We start from the raw sequence: 14,455 nt of genomic DNA on the forward strand, positions 1-14,455 counted from the left end.
GATTACGGGCTTTTCAACCTAACCTACATGTAAAAAAGTACCGTATGGTACAAATTTTGGTACCAAATGCACGAATTTTGAATAGATCATTTAGTCACCCATCATGTATATCCTAGTTTAACTACATGCCAAATTTCAGACCTCTTGCCCCATCTTTAAAGAAAGTACCAAATGGAACCAATTGCGGTACTAACATACGTTTTCTGCCTTTGCCAGTACCATTTTTCCATTTCCATCCAAACACCACCCAAAATCAAAAATGGACCGATCGGGACAGTGTGCGTATCAAAGTTATTGGAGATTAGAATACGAATATGGTATTTAAAATTGGTTCTAGGTGGCGCTTTAACTCCTAAAGCCACCTCAAATAGGCTAATTGACCCATCATGACAATATGGAACTTAAATGAAAGATATTTGAGAGTAGAAAACAAATTTAATATCCTTATTTGGGCGCAAAATCTGAGGGACTATCCCACCACCCAAAAAGTACTCCCACAATATGGGTATCAAATGAGAGGTATCGGAGAGTGGAACACGAATATGGGACTCAAATGAATGGTATTTGGGAGTAGATTACTAATATGGCATAAAAAATGAAGTCCAATGAAGCCCCACCTCCAAAACCCCCCAAAGGGCATATTAGCCGATCATGACTATATGTGAATCAAATAAAAGTTATTCGAAATCTATTGAATATGGCATTAGCATTTGTGTACAAGTATCTAGGCGGAGATTTCCCTCTTAAAAACACCTCAAATAGGTTAATTGACCCATCATGACAATATGGAACTCAAATGAAAGGTATTTGAGAGTAGAAAACGAAGCTGATATCTAATTTTGGAGTTAAGTTTTTGGGGGTACGCCTTTTTTCGACCATGGGAATAGTGGTGCCGAATTACCGCATAAGTGATCGAGTGCGCTTTCGAATCTAATGAAATTTCATCTCGTATTTAACAGACGCTGTACCCCATTTATAAACATTTTAATGTAAAATTGTTTTTATAAATTATGACCGACTTTAACATTTGCGTTCTAAGTTTCAAAAATTTTGTTTCAAAAAAGAAATACATAATTCACAATAGAGAGATTTCGAACGATTTCACTCATTCACATATGTGGTAATTCGGTCCCTGGGCTCAAATGAAAGGTATTGGCGAGTAGAAAACATATGCGTTCAGAGATATATCGGCCTCCAACCGTTTGGGGGACGAGCGGCCTTCCAGATACTTGTCGCTTTATTTGTATATCATGGGTTATTTTCGGTTTGCTTGATACCAAAAATTTTTTAAAAGTCTTTGGGTTAAGGTTAAGGTGGAAAAAATTGTTTTAAGGAATGTGCCTGTCTTTTGAGAAACATATTGTCCTGAATAAATAGGGACAAGAGCAGATTTTGGGTATTAGGGCGCTACTACATACGCTGGCACCTACCAGTTACAACCATTGAAGATTTCGTAAAGATATCTATCCATAGGAGGTGTTACAAACTAGTCATTCCGTTTGTAACACCTCGAAATATTGATCTACGACCCCCATAAAGTATATATATTCTGAATCATCTCGACATTCGGAGACGATCTAGCATTTTCTGTCCACCCGTCCGATTTGGGTACAATTTTGCAGATAGTGTTCTGTTTGAATTCAAACAACTGTGCCGAGTACGGTCCATATCGGTCTATAACCTGAAATAGCTCCCAAAAGCCACAATTGTTGTCCGATTTTGCTTAAATTTTGCTCATAGTGTTCTTTTATAACTTCCAAAACCTGAGCTATGTACGGTTCAAATCGGTCTATAACCTGATATAGCTCCCATATAAACCGTTCTCCCTATTTGACTTCTTGAGCCCTGGAAGTCGATATAGCTTAAACTTTGCATTAAGTGTTCTGTTACGATTTGACTTCTTTATTGATTAAATTTTTTTATTTAATTTTATTTTTTTGAAGTTCTCGAATTTTGATTCATAACAGATTCCCATTTGTCCGTTAATGCATACGTGCATTGGATTCAGCCTAAACTACAAATTTGCAGAGTTGTATTTCGTCATGTCGTTCACATTGCTATCATATGAATGTATTTCTTTGCTTTATGTAATGCAAGTCCGCACTTTGGTATGGTACTCAATCAGTATTTAATAATTGTATATGTTGAAACTTGGCTCATGAACATCCCATTGGGAAACAGTGTGTCCAATTTAAGTTTTAGCTCATGGATAATATGTTTACCTACAACATGTAAATTTAATATTTCGTTTTGCTTTCATAAAGAATTTAATCACGTTTTCCCTTTTTCGTTTTGCTTCTCTGTTTGTTTTAAATGCCTTTTGCGTAGCACGTAGCTATTTTACGCTCAACGCAGTTAATTAGGCGATATACAATGTCAAAAGAAAAGTTCGTTATTTTACATTCCACCTTCCACACCCATCAATGTATTGGCACTCAGAGCGCTCAGCTAAACTGTTATATGGGCATTGCCTTCGAATTTTGTAAATTGCTTTTAATGATAATTAATAAAAATTGAAAAAATCAACTATAAAATCATAACAATCAAAGATTGAATGCAACCGTTACACTCATAATTATTAAGATTATTCCGAGCTGCAAGTGCTGCCGCCGACCCAATTTTCTAAAATCCCTCAGCAACGCCGTCGTCTTGTTTTTGATCGGCTTTGTTTTTGTAGTAGCTGGCACCGTCACTTGTATTCCCATGTATACATAAATAAAGTTCTCTGGTCATTTAAATTCGAACGAAATAGATTGTTGTTTTATGTGAATAAAGCCATTTTCAACAACATTATAGAACAAAATCATAAACAATGTGCAATAAAATGTATTTACAAATCGTGTTTGTGATAAATTTCATTCATAATATCAATGGTAAAAAAATATACAAAATTCGCCCTATGCACAACCCGTGTGAAAAATCCAATTTGATATGGAAGAAAATGATGGGGAAAATGAAAATGAAGTTTTTTGTGTGTGTACAGTGGAATTAATTCAATGCCTAGCAAGCAAGGATGGTCTTATTAGATTCTAGTTAAAAGGAATATTCTGTGAAGGAAACAGATTCAAAATTATGGCTAAAAGAAAATTTAATTAATAAAAAAAGAGTATGTCTGTGTGTGTGTTAATGGTTTTTTTAATAGATGTCCATGACCAATGTATGCAGGCAGCCCCCACTTTTTGGTGGCAGTAAAAGAAGAAGAAGCAAAAATATGGAGAAAAAAAATTATCCATGGCACACATTTGGATGGTATTTGGTATTTATAATTTTGCATGCGTTTCGTATGTATGGTGAAGGAGAGAAGTGAGTGTTTTCCTGTTTTTCTGTGTGAGTGTTTGTGTTATGTTTACCCTGCAACCAAGAGAGGAGATGAATCTCGCCAGAGACTATGCATATACATATATATATATATATGTATGAGGGAGTCCTTTTCAAAATCACGTACTATCTTTCTCGCTCTCTCTCTCTCTTTTTTGCTCGTCAAGGCAAGGATGATTGTATGTGCATTGATGACGGCGACGTCGACGAGCAGGACAAGTGTACAACAACATATTTGGGAGTGTTGGGAATACTGTAGTTATTTTTCTCATGTTTGTTGTAGATATATATGTACATATACGCGTGAGTATGTAGTAGTGTTTGAATATCAAATAATTGAGAGTGGGTGGTGGTTTCTATGCTGCAATAGTGTCGCTGTTGTTGTTTTTGTTGTTTCTGTGTTTAAAGTGTTGATATGGATGTCAGTTGCGGGGCGAAAATTGTTGTGGGTCTTGTTATACAAGTGTGTGTGTGTTCGTGTAGCGGATATGTCAAAGGATATATGTCACAAACACAATGTTATTTTGCTGCTGCCACTGCGAATTTCGCACACCCACAGGCATACCAACATTTTCTTATTCATACCCCACCTCCATTACCATATGCTGTCGGAGAGAAACACTCATTTTTATATTAAGTTCTTCTTTTAGGAACCAAATCCTCATTTTTTCTGTAATGAAGTTTGCTTGCAAGATGTTGTTGGCAATGTTGTTTTTTTTTCGTTTCATTTGTTTTATGCACTTCTGCTCAAGATGTCACACATATGTGTGCCATTATATGAGCATAAACATCACAACACGGCTACTCTGTTCTATAATGTTGCATTACAATAATACAAAAAAAAAAAACTAAACACAATGGGGCCAAGCTCTACAAACAGACAAGCAATAACAAGTGTATATGGGTAGGGGAAGGAAAACGGAAATTATGTCTTAGTTGTTATGATGATGTCTTCGGGGTTTTGTCAATTTCTTTTGCTTTTTGGAGGCCACAATAGTTCCTTAAGCATATCGTACCAGATGAAGAAAAAGGGAACAACATCGTATAAATTTCATATGTATGTGTACCTATTTGTCAAATGTTATGTGCTCGTTGTACATAACCTATGTTTACATCAACAATGCCATATTGTGAATTAAAAATGTTGTTGCCATTATTTTTTGAGTAAAAATCAACTGATCGCCGTTTAAAAACTTAATCTAAAAATCTAGCATGTCCATTGCGCCAGACCCAAAGCTTCAGGTGGCAATCGAAACCCCGGAACCTTGCTATAGTAATCCAAACGCGCTGTCAACACAGCAATCGGAGTGGTTATACGGAGACATTACAAAACGACATTACAGGATGGCCCACGAAAAGTAGTGCAACCGCTGGTGGTGCTGTTCTATTAAGATGATCATCATCGTTCAACGACATCCTGCCGATATCAAAATAACATTATTTTTCGAATGACTTATTGGAGGCCACAGCAGCGCAGAGGTTAGTATATCCTCCTATGACGCTAAAAGCCTGGGTTCAAACCCCGGGCGTGAACATGAAAATTTTCTCAGCGGTGGTTATCCCCTTATGCTGGTTACATTTGTGAGGTATCTTTCCAAGTAAAACTTCTCTACCATGTGGTGTCGCTATGCGGCTGCCCGTTCGGACTCGGCATAAAAAAGGTGGCCCCTTACCACTGAGCATAAAATTTAATCGGCCTGCACTCATTGATATAAGAGAAGTATTCCTTGTTCCTTAATGGAATGTTATGGGAAATTAAGGAAAGCGGATAATAATTGGATTGTACCATAATTAGATATTGCCGCACAATAGAAATTTTAACATGGCAGGATGCCTCGCAAATTTAGCCAGCTTTAGTAAAAAAATAACATGCGCTGAAAAATTTTCAGATTTTCCCGACGCCATTTGAACCCGGCCGTTCGGGGTCGTAGGTGGACGTGCTAACCTCTGCGCCACGGTGGCCTCCACACTTAACCGATCTCGGTACGAAAGTCGAGGCGCCTTACACTACTCATTGTTCGTACTTTCAGCCAAATCGGTAGTAAATTCGCCTTTAAAAGCCTAAAACCTTAAATCGGGAGATCGCAGCTACATCAAAATCTGAACCGATTTGGGCCGTATTGAACAGGGTTATCGAGGAACCAAACACAACTCGCTATACCAATATTCTGCGAAATAGAACAATAAATGCGCCTATTATGGCCCCAAGACCTTAAATCGTGAGATCTGTCCATATGGAAGGAATATACAAATCTGAACCAATCTAGTCCAAATAAAACAAGGATTTCGAGGAGCTTAAGTAAGGTTAGGTTGGAAGAGGATAACGCCAGGATTTATGTCTTAGCGTCTGCGTAAGCCATCATGCAACCCATTGTGATTCCTCGTGGGGAAACTTAATATCCAAAATTTCAGCGAAACCACACATAAAATGTGCCTGTTATGAGCCCATGACCTTAAATCGAGAGATCGGTCTATATGGCAGCTTCTAAATCTGGGCCGATCTGGTCCGTTATGGACAAGAATGGCAAGAGGCCTAACACGACTCACTGTTTCAAATTTCAACGAAATCGAATAATAAATGTGGCTTTAATGGGTCTAGACCTTAAATCGGCACATCGTTCTATATAGGGCCCATATCAAAATATTGCCCGATGAAGCTCATCTTCGAACTAAACCTGCCTATGGACAAAAATAATCTGTGCAATGTTTGAGCTCAATATCTTTAATTTTAAAGACTGTAGCGTGATTTCGACAGACAGACGGACGGACATGGCTAGAACTTAGATAACGATGGCTAGAACTTAGATTTTTACGAAGATCAAGAATATGCATATATACTTTATAGGGCCGGAAATGGATATTTCGATGTGTTGCAAAGTGAGTGACAAAAGGAATATACCCCCATCCTTCGCGGGTGGGTACAAAAAAAAGAGATGCAACAAAGTTCCCGATTAAGCTTAAGACACAGCACCAACTTTTTTAAAATAATTTCTTCTTAAAGTTTATTGAACATGGGTGGGTATGATTACTTTTCGATAGTTATGGTTAGATATGTCAAACATCATACGCCACCTTGGTCACTCGTCTATTATTTACAAAAGAAAGTGTTGCGCTTTGTTTGTTTCTTCCGAATAGACTCAAAAATGGCTCATGCGATTTTCATTAAATTTTCAGAGATGGTAGAGTTTGGCCCCCCGTGAAAAAGGGTGCTTTATGTTCTAATATCAACGAATGGGGAGGACCCTCCCTTTAACCCTAATTTTCAAAAACGCCAGGTTTTGGAGTGGCTGCATCGATTTTAGTGAAATTTTGTATACCATCTTATGGTAACTCAAAGCTAAAAATTGGTATAAAAATTTGAGGTCAAATAACCGTGGGGGACGACCTACACCAAAACCCACCCAAAGGGACATATTGGAAAAATATGGGTACAAAATGAAAGGTATGTAAGAGAAGAGTACGAACTAAGTATAACAATTTGACTCCAAATGCCGGGGTACCCACCCCACCCCCAAAAATCACCAAAAAATGACATGTTTACCGATTGTGGTAATATGGGTGTCAAATGAAAGGTAATTGAAAGTAAAATACGAAACTTGCATAAAAATTTTGGGTCAAGTCTCAGGGGGACCGCCCTACCGCAAAATTGTGCCCCAAATGCACATGTATACTAAACGGGACAATATGGGACTCTAATCAAAGTTATTTGAGAGTTAAATAAGACTATAAATAATTTTTAAATTTTGGACCATTTCAAAAGACGACGGCAGACACTTATGGGTGTAGCGAATCGCACCGAACCAAACTTAAGCGACCGCCAAAATATGAACACAATTAATCACTAAATGTTATTAGGTTAGTTTAGGTGGAAAAGAGGATATTAATACTTCCCCATGTCATTATGAACCTACATCTTAGCCAGTAATCGGCTTGTTGTGCGGTCTAAATATCTAAAAGAAATCTTGAAATAATCTAAAACAGGAATTCTGTGCTATCAATAAAATCCTTAATTGTTCTCCATGCAACTTCCCTAAGTTCGTTCATGTCTGGCATTATGTTCCAACAAAAGTGCCGGTGTCTGTTAGCCGCGAAAACAGGACAATGACATGGGAAATGCTCCAACGTCACATAATCTTACCCAAATACCATACACAAGCTATCACTTGCGGCACCTATTCTGCATAAGTGAGCTCTTAATCCTATGTGTCCCGTTATGATACCGAAAGCTATACTGACGTCCTACTTACTTCTTTTCATTGATAGCCTCGTTTTCTGAGAATCCTGATCTCCCCATTTCTCCGTCCTATCGACAGTTTCGCTGGTCCACAGTATTACATGCGCTTACGTCACGTCCTTACGACCCGAAAGGTGTCGACACAGAAAGGCGCAGTCCAAGTTTATTGACGGCAGTCCTCTGGCCTTCACTGTCAAATCGTCTCCTCTTTTCTTCCTCCTTATTCCGCTAAGTCGCGGATGCCGATCGTGTTGTAATTGCCCTGATGGCATCCTGATGGATGTTTACCGTCCGTAAAGATGTTCACACTCGACGTCCTCGAGTTAGCAACTCACACATTGCTTGATTGCACGGATCTCCGCCTGCAGGACCATATTATGGTCAGGCAGTCGAAAACAGATCTCAGTCTCTGGGTTCACAAGGTAGACCCCAGGCCCACCCTGTCCTCTAGCTTTGATCTATTTGTGTAGGATGAACTTCCAGATAGCAATACCAGAGTTCTGTCAGTCCAAGACTTTGCCACTGACGCCTTGCAATCGACCTCAAGTGTCGTCTCAGGTATCTCATCGGAAACCTCTTCTCTGACTTTCTGGTTTCCTAATGTCGCCTTGATTACACAGCGATGGTATGACTTGCTCCTTTTCTCTATCCATTCCCCCATCGCCTTATGTCTCATAATCGCAGTGGCTGTCTCACACATAATCTGTATGTCAATGTGTCGGATATCTAGAAAAGTCTCCAGTGTCTTAGAGGGCATGGTCCTCATCGCTCCACCTATGCCAATACAATAACCTGTGGCGTGCCTTGGTTCATCCAGACTCTAAGGACCCGGTCAATACGGCACTAGTCTAAAGATGAGTGTGCCGGTTCTTACACCGCCCTCCTCTTGCAGGGCGGTCTCCATCGACCTTCCCTTGACATGGGCATGCTGTTTGTATGTGGTCAATTTGCCGGTTGTCCTACTATTTATCATGGTATCTACAAAACGTTCCATGGTTTTGAGTAGAAAGGACGTAAGGCTTATAATCTGTAGGCATTTGGGGTCGCATAATTTGCCTTGCCATGGTTGCCTCCTGCCAGGCTTTCGGAGTATGATACTAGGTGGGGCGCCTTCTTCCATGATAATGCCTGCCATATATATAAATGGTTGAATGCTACATTACCATAAATTCTGTAATGATAAGCCTTCGATCAACCTTCATCCTGCTATAAACGCTTTTTCATCAAAAGCCTAAACATGTCCTCCCAAGTCGCCTACTAACGTTTCAGTGTTATTGACCCTTTGGACCATTCCGCAGAAAAGCTTTCGTGAGGCACGTTTTGAAGCTTTGCTGATCTTGTTGCATTCTTTGAGAAGTGTTGCGTATGCATCCCAACAAACTGCCCCTTTTTTACGATGTGCACTTTTTTAAAGTCTGCGGAATTCATTCCCAATGTTGCGAATCTTTCCGATCATCCCGGGTTTATTTGCTTTTCCGAAGAGGACAACTATCTTCGAAAGACCTCGGTCAAATAACCATTTTAGAATATTTGATGCAGCCATTTCACTCAGTTGGAGGTTTTTCTGGATGACCTGAATTATTGATCCTACAGGAAATGGGGGATTCTGGGGTTGGTCTCATCGTCTGCACCCTATTTGTTATGCTGTATTTAATCTCCTCTCATTGCACTGCCGGTTGGTTTATTATTAGAATCTTCGCCTATCCTAGTCTTCCCAATATTGAGAATTTGGGCGATAGTCTCGTCTTCGGTCCCCCATTCGTTAGGCAGAATTGAGTCTCCTGTCACTGCACTGCTTGATGTCTCAATATTAGGATCTTTGCCTATTCCAGTCTTGCCAATAATGCAAAAGACAGCCTTGAACGCGTGGAACGGCATACCTTTAGTCTTAGCCAAACTAGTCATGGTGACTTGGTCGAGGTCTTTCGACGAGCTTTTGACGACATCAATACATTCTGCTGAAGCAAAGCCCAGCATCAAGATGCCCACTCTATACTCGCAGCACTCTCTCTAAATCTGATCATTATCCAGTTTCTCCATTTAAGACCGAAGATTTGGTGGAATCCTACCGGATGCATTGCTAATATCGACGACTGTATATGTCAGCTCGTTTCTGCTGTGCTTCCAGGCCACTTTAGCGTAAGCTGACCGAAAGTGAAGATGGACTACCATCTTCCTCTTCCTCGATGAAAGCCACAATCCTCCATGAAGACGCAGGAGCCGTGTGCGCTTCCGTCGTATTTGTTCCGACTTTGTCTCCCTCTGTAGGATATTCTCTGGAGTCTCCATTGGGGTAGGGCTGGCTTGATTTTCCCAGAATACTTGAAAGTGGGGAATTCTTTTTCAAAGGTTTCTGCTCTTCGGGGGACTCGATTTTCTTTCCAGCTCCCGTAGAAGTGGTTGGAATGTCTGTTTTATACCGCAATCGGGCGAAAGTGCAGGATGCTCTTCGCCCGATTGCGCTGCCTGTACATATTACTCAGTCTTCTTTTACGTGCCCCGAATTACTTTGTCGAGCTCCTTGTGAGCTTAGCAAAACTCACACTCACTACTACCGTAATCTCGCTGACCTCATCTTCTGCGATGATTATTCTATTGACACTGTCGCTGTCTGAGTTTGAATAGGAAACACCAGCCTTACATAAAGTCGAGTAATTGGCGCCTTAAAATAACCAATGGCCACCCTGTTCCCGCGGCGATCGGTTCTTTGGACCGGAGCGAGCTTGCTTACCTACAGGAGCTTGACGATGATCGCCACCTCCACAAGAAAATGTAGCTACAACAACCAACCGCCAATCGAAGCTATCCTTGAATGAGTTTAAATTTTTGACGTAATAGGTAGTACCTATTCCGAGAAACAAAAATTTTTGAAAAGCGAAATTCGTCGAACATTCGATAGAAATACCCTTAACAGCATTTGCGATCCGAATTCCGGGGAAAACTCCCAAACTCACTTCTTGACTCTTTCGAAGTTCTGATGGTCCGTTGAAGTCCATTTCTGGGTTAAGCGACACGGAATCAGAGTCGAACTATTAAGCCGGAGTCGGAATTCGGTTCGAAGTTGAGCACGCTTCCCCCGACTTCGAACCGCTCTCCGACTTAAATACTACGACTCTGACTTAGACTGTGACCCGGGTCGAAGTCGATGGTCAGACACCGCAACCCTGGTGTGAATCCCACATTGTTTTGATCGGCCTACATGTCCGTTTAGGTTTGGTTTTTGGTGTGGGGCAGACCCCCTGGGACTTGACCCAAATCTTTTTCTAAATTTCGTATTCTACTTGCTTTACGTTTGTTTTGATACCATTATTGTCTCAAATAATAAATATGTAATTTTTGGGTAGTTTTTTAAGGGTGGGGCGGGTCCCCCGACACTACCTAACTACCCTTTCATTTGATACCCATATTGGCCCAATCGGTTAACATGTATCATTCTGAGCAGAATTGGCGGGTGGGGAGGTCCTACCGACACTTTGGGTTAAATTGTTATATCAAGTTCATGCTATACTCTTAAATACTTTTCATTTGATGCCAATATTGTCCCAATCGGCGTCCTCCTCGGTTATTTGACCTGTCGTTTTTGAAAATTGTGGTTAGGGGAAGGGCTCCCCCCCTCGCGGATACCACAAAATAATGTACCATGTTCTTACCGGGGTGCTAAACTCTACCATCTGCGAAAATTTCATGAAAATCAGTTCAGACCTTTTTAAGTCTATTCGGAATAAAAAAAGCGCAACACTTTCATTTTTATACCCACCACCATTGGATGGGAGTTTGCTAATCTAGTCATTGGTTTGTAAAACCTTAAAATATGGCTCTGCGACCCCATAATGTATATATGTATATTCTGGGTCGTTTGGACTTTCTGAGTCTGATCTGCGAACCCATAAAGTATATACGTATATTTTGGGTCATCTGGACATTCTGAGACGATCAAGCCATGTTCTTCTGTCTGTCGAAATCACGATAGCGGTGGAACACGTAAAGCTAGCCGCTTGAAATTTTGCACAAATACTTCTTATTGGTGTAAGTCGTTGGGGATTGTAAATGGGCCATTTCGAATCATATAGCCCCCCTATAAACCGATCCCCGAAATTGACTACTTGAGCCCTTAGAAGCCTAAATTTTCATCCTGTTTGGCTGAAATTTAGAACAAAGACTTCTGTTACGATTTTCAATATCCATGCCAAGCATATTCTGAATCGGTCTATAAAGAGATATAGCCCATAGACAAACCGATCCCCGGATTTGAATCCTTGATCCCATAGAAGCCTCCGACTTCGCTAAAATTTGGAACAAAGTCTTGAGTTATGACTTCCAACATCCATGCCAAGTATGATTCGAATCGGTCTATAAACAGTTGTAGTACTATATAAATCCATCCCCGAAATTGACTCCTTGAGCCCTTAGAAGCCTCGATTTTTATCCGATTTGTCTGAAATTTGAAACAAAGACTTATGTTATGACTTCCAACATCCATGTCAAGTATGTTCCGATTCGGTCTATAAACGGATATAGCCCCCACATAAACCAATACCCGGATTTGAATTCTTAAGCTCTTAGAATCCTAAATTTTTGCCTGATTTGGCTGAAATTTGGAACAAAGACTTGTGTTATGACTTTCAACATCCATGCAATGTGGGATCCGAATCGGTCTATAAACAAATATAGCCCCCATACAAACCGATCCCCGGATTTGACTTCTTCAGCCCGTAGAAGCCTAAATTTTTGCCTGATTTGACTGAAACCTATCTTATGATTTACAACAAAAACCTATTTTATGATTTACAACAAAAGTGCAAAGTTTTATCCGAATCGGTCAATATGCTGATAGTAGCACCCTTAGTGATATAGACTCCCCTAAATACAAACGCAGTTAATAAGGGTACATTTTGAGCGGAATCCACCGTGGTGTGTATCCAAGATTCGGCCTTAGCACGATTTTACTTGTTACATAATAAATAAGATTTGTGGGTCAAATGGTTGATGAAACGTATTTCCTTTGAAAGTTTTATTTTTTATTTTATTTTTGTAGAACAGTTTAGAAAACCTTTTTCTATTCTATTGTAGCTGTCTGGCAACATTGTTTAACATCCATTTCACTTTACCTACATACATACATACATATATCTGTATATTAGTGTTGTTCTGATTGTGTGCATTTGTACCTTAGTGGCATGGCCCACTAGGCAGTCTCTCTAGTCATTTCCGTTTCATTGTTGTTTGTACAAACGCACAATGATTGTGTTAACTTTAAAACTCGATTTCAAGCGCTTAGAAATCCATATTCATAACCTAGTTTTTCTTTTGGGATTTTTTTTTCAGAGTCTCGCGTTTGCAACTTCCAACCAATGCCAATTTCTAAAGCTCTCTCGAGTATTTATTATTCATAAATGTTAATTGTAGTGAACTCTGTTCCATGCTAATTGCTTTCAATTGCCTTTTCAATAACAACAACTACATGCATAGGTAGCTGCTGCTATCTGATGGGAAATTCGTTAAGAATATATGTACGTACATTGTATGTTAAAATTTTTTTGTGAAGAAGTCAAGTTTATTGGCAGCCTAGAGATTGCACACCTTGAATATAAACGAAAAATTAAAAATAAAAATCACAGTCATCAATTATTTTTGTTTTGTTTTGTTTTTTACCATTAAGAAGAAAGAAAATCGCCAAATCAAGGTAGTTTCCAAGTGTTCCACAAGTTTGCTATTTATTATTATTCCAAATCACGATTAATCGTTTCGTATTATCTGTTATTGCATGTTATCGATAACTTACCAGTAAAACTTTGCACTGATATTTTATCCAGAACATCTGACTTGCACTGGATAGAACAAAAATAAAACACAGTGTTGTCAAATTAGGGAATATATGGGGCTATATAAATTATGTGGGGGCCACCGTAGCGCAGAGGTTAGGCCTGCGTTCGAAATTTTCAGCGGTGTTTATCCCCTCCAAATGCTGGCGACATTTGGGAGGTACTGTACCATTTGGTATGGCATCCATGTAAAAACTTCTCCAAAAAGAGGTGTCGCACTGCGGCACGCCGTTCGGACTCGGCTATAAAATGGAGGTCCCTTATCATTGAGCTTAAAACTTGAATGGGATTGATATGTGAGAAGTTTTGCCCCTATTCCTTTATATGCAAATTTGCATATAAATTATGTGTAGGTGTGCTTGAGATCTTTTCGAGCCCTTCCCGCAAAAATTATGGTAGGCAACATTAAGAGTGTTCGCATACTTAGACATTTGTGTAAATTTGCACAAATTTTAACTGTAAGTCGTTTGCATACTTTATTTGCCAACAGAAGAGAGCGGGACAGTGCGTGAGAGCGAGCAAAATTTTGAAAGTTTAGTACCTGAGAGCTGAAGATTTTTTTCCGAACAGAAATTTGCAGCATTGAACTACTGTTTTATAAAAACCAGCTGTTTAATTTTAATAAATGACAAACGTGAGTAAAGGCTGCAATTTTGTACTGGCAAGAATTTACTGGAAAAGTACGCGAACATACATATTTTGTCGATTTTCCTTTTTTAATGGATATTGATAGAGAGTATCGAATTACGTTACCTCTCCATCTATTGGTGGTGTACTAGAGCTGGCAAACTATCGATAATCACAACATTTGATATTTTCGATATATTTAATAATAAATATCGATAAATCGATACTATCGTTAAGTTCCCATTGCCTATATTTCAAGCGAAAATGTGAAGTAAAAATCAAAGAGTCCGATTTATGTAGAAGCAATATCAATGCACAGACCAAATAAAACCAAGTCAGTTGAAAGCCAAGAGAGAAATCATTGTACAACATTATAGCCTAATCAGATGAAAATTGTATATTCAGTGTCGGATCGCTTATTACTGTTTAATTTTCCAAAAAATTAACTTTGCCT

The 14,455-nt window shown here is 39.4% G+C and overlaps 1 protein-coding gene across 3 annotated transcripts in view; it reads left to right on the top strand.

Moving 5' to 3' along the window:
- The window catches only part of LOC106087681 (putative uncharacterized protein DDB_G0277255), a 48,526-nt gene that overhangs the window by 17,526 nt on the left and 16,545 nt on the right, over positions 1-14,455 (top strand). For 2 of the 3 annotated variants that reach the window (XM_059362642.1, XM_059362644.1), the window contains exon 1: positions 2,691-2,873. The exons of the other annotated variant lie outside the window; for it this stretch is intronic. The gene's annotated coding sequence lies outside the window, so the exon portion shown is untranslated. Of the gene's footprint in view, positions 1-2,690; positions 2,874-14,455 lie in introns of those variants that run through there. 3 annotated transcript variants of the gene reach the window in all.

This window comes from Stomoxys calcitrans, chromosome 2 (genome assembly GCF_963082655.1).
Source record: "Stomoxys calcitrans chromosome 2, idStoCalc2.1, whole genome shotgun sequence".
Taxonomy (NCBI): domain Eukaryota; kingdom Metazoa; phylum Arthropoda; class Insecta; order Diptera; family Muscidae; genus Stomoxys; species Stomoxys calcitrans.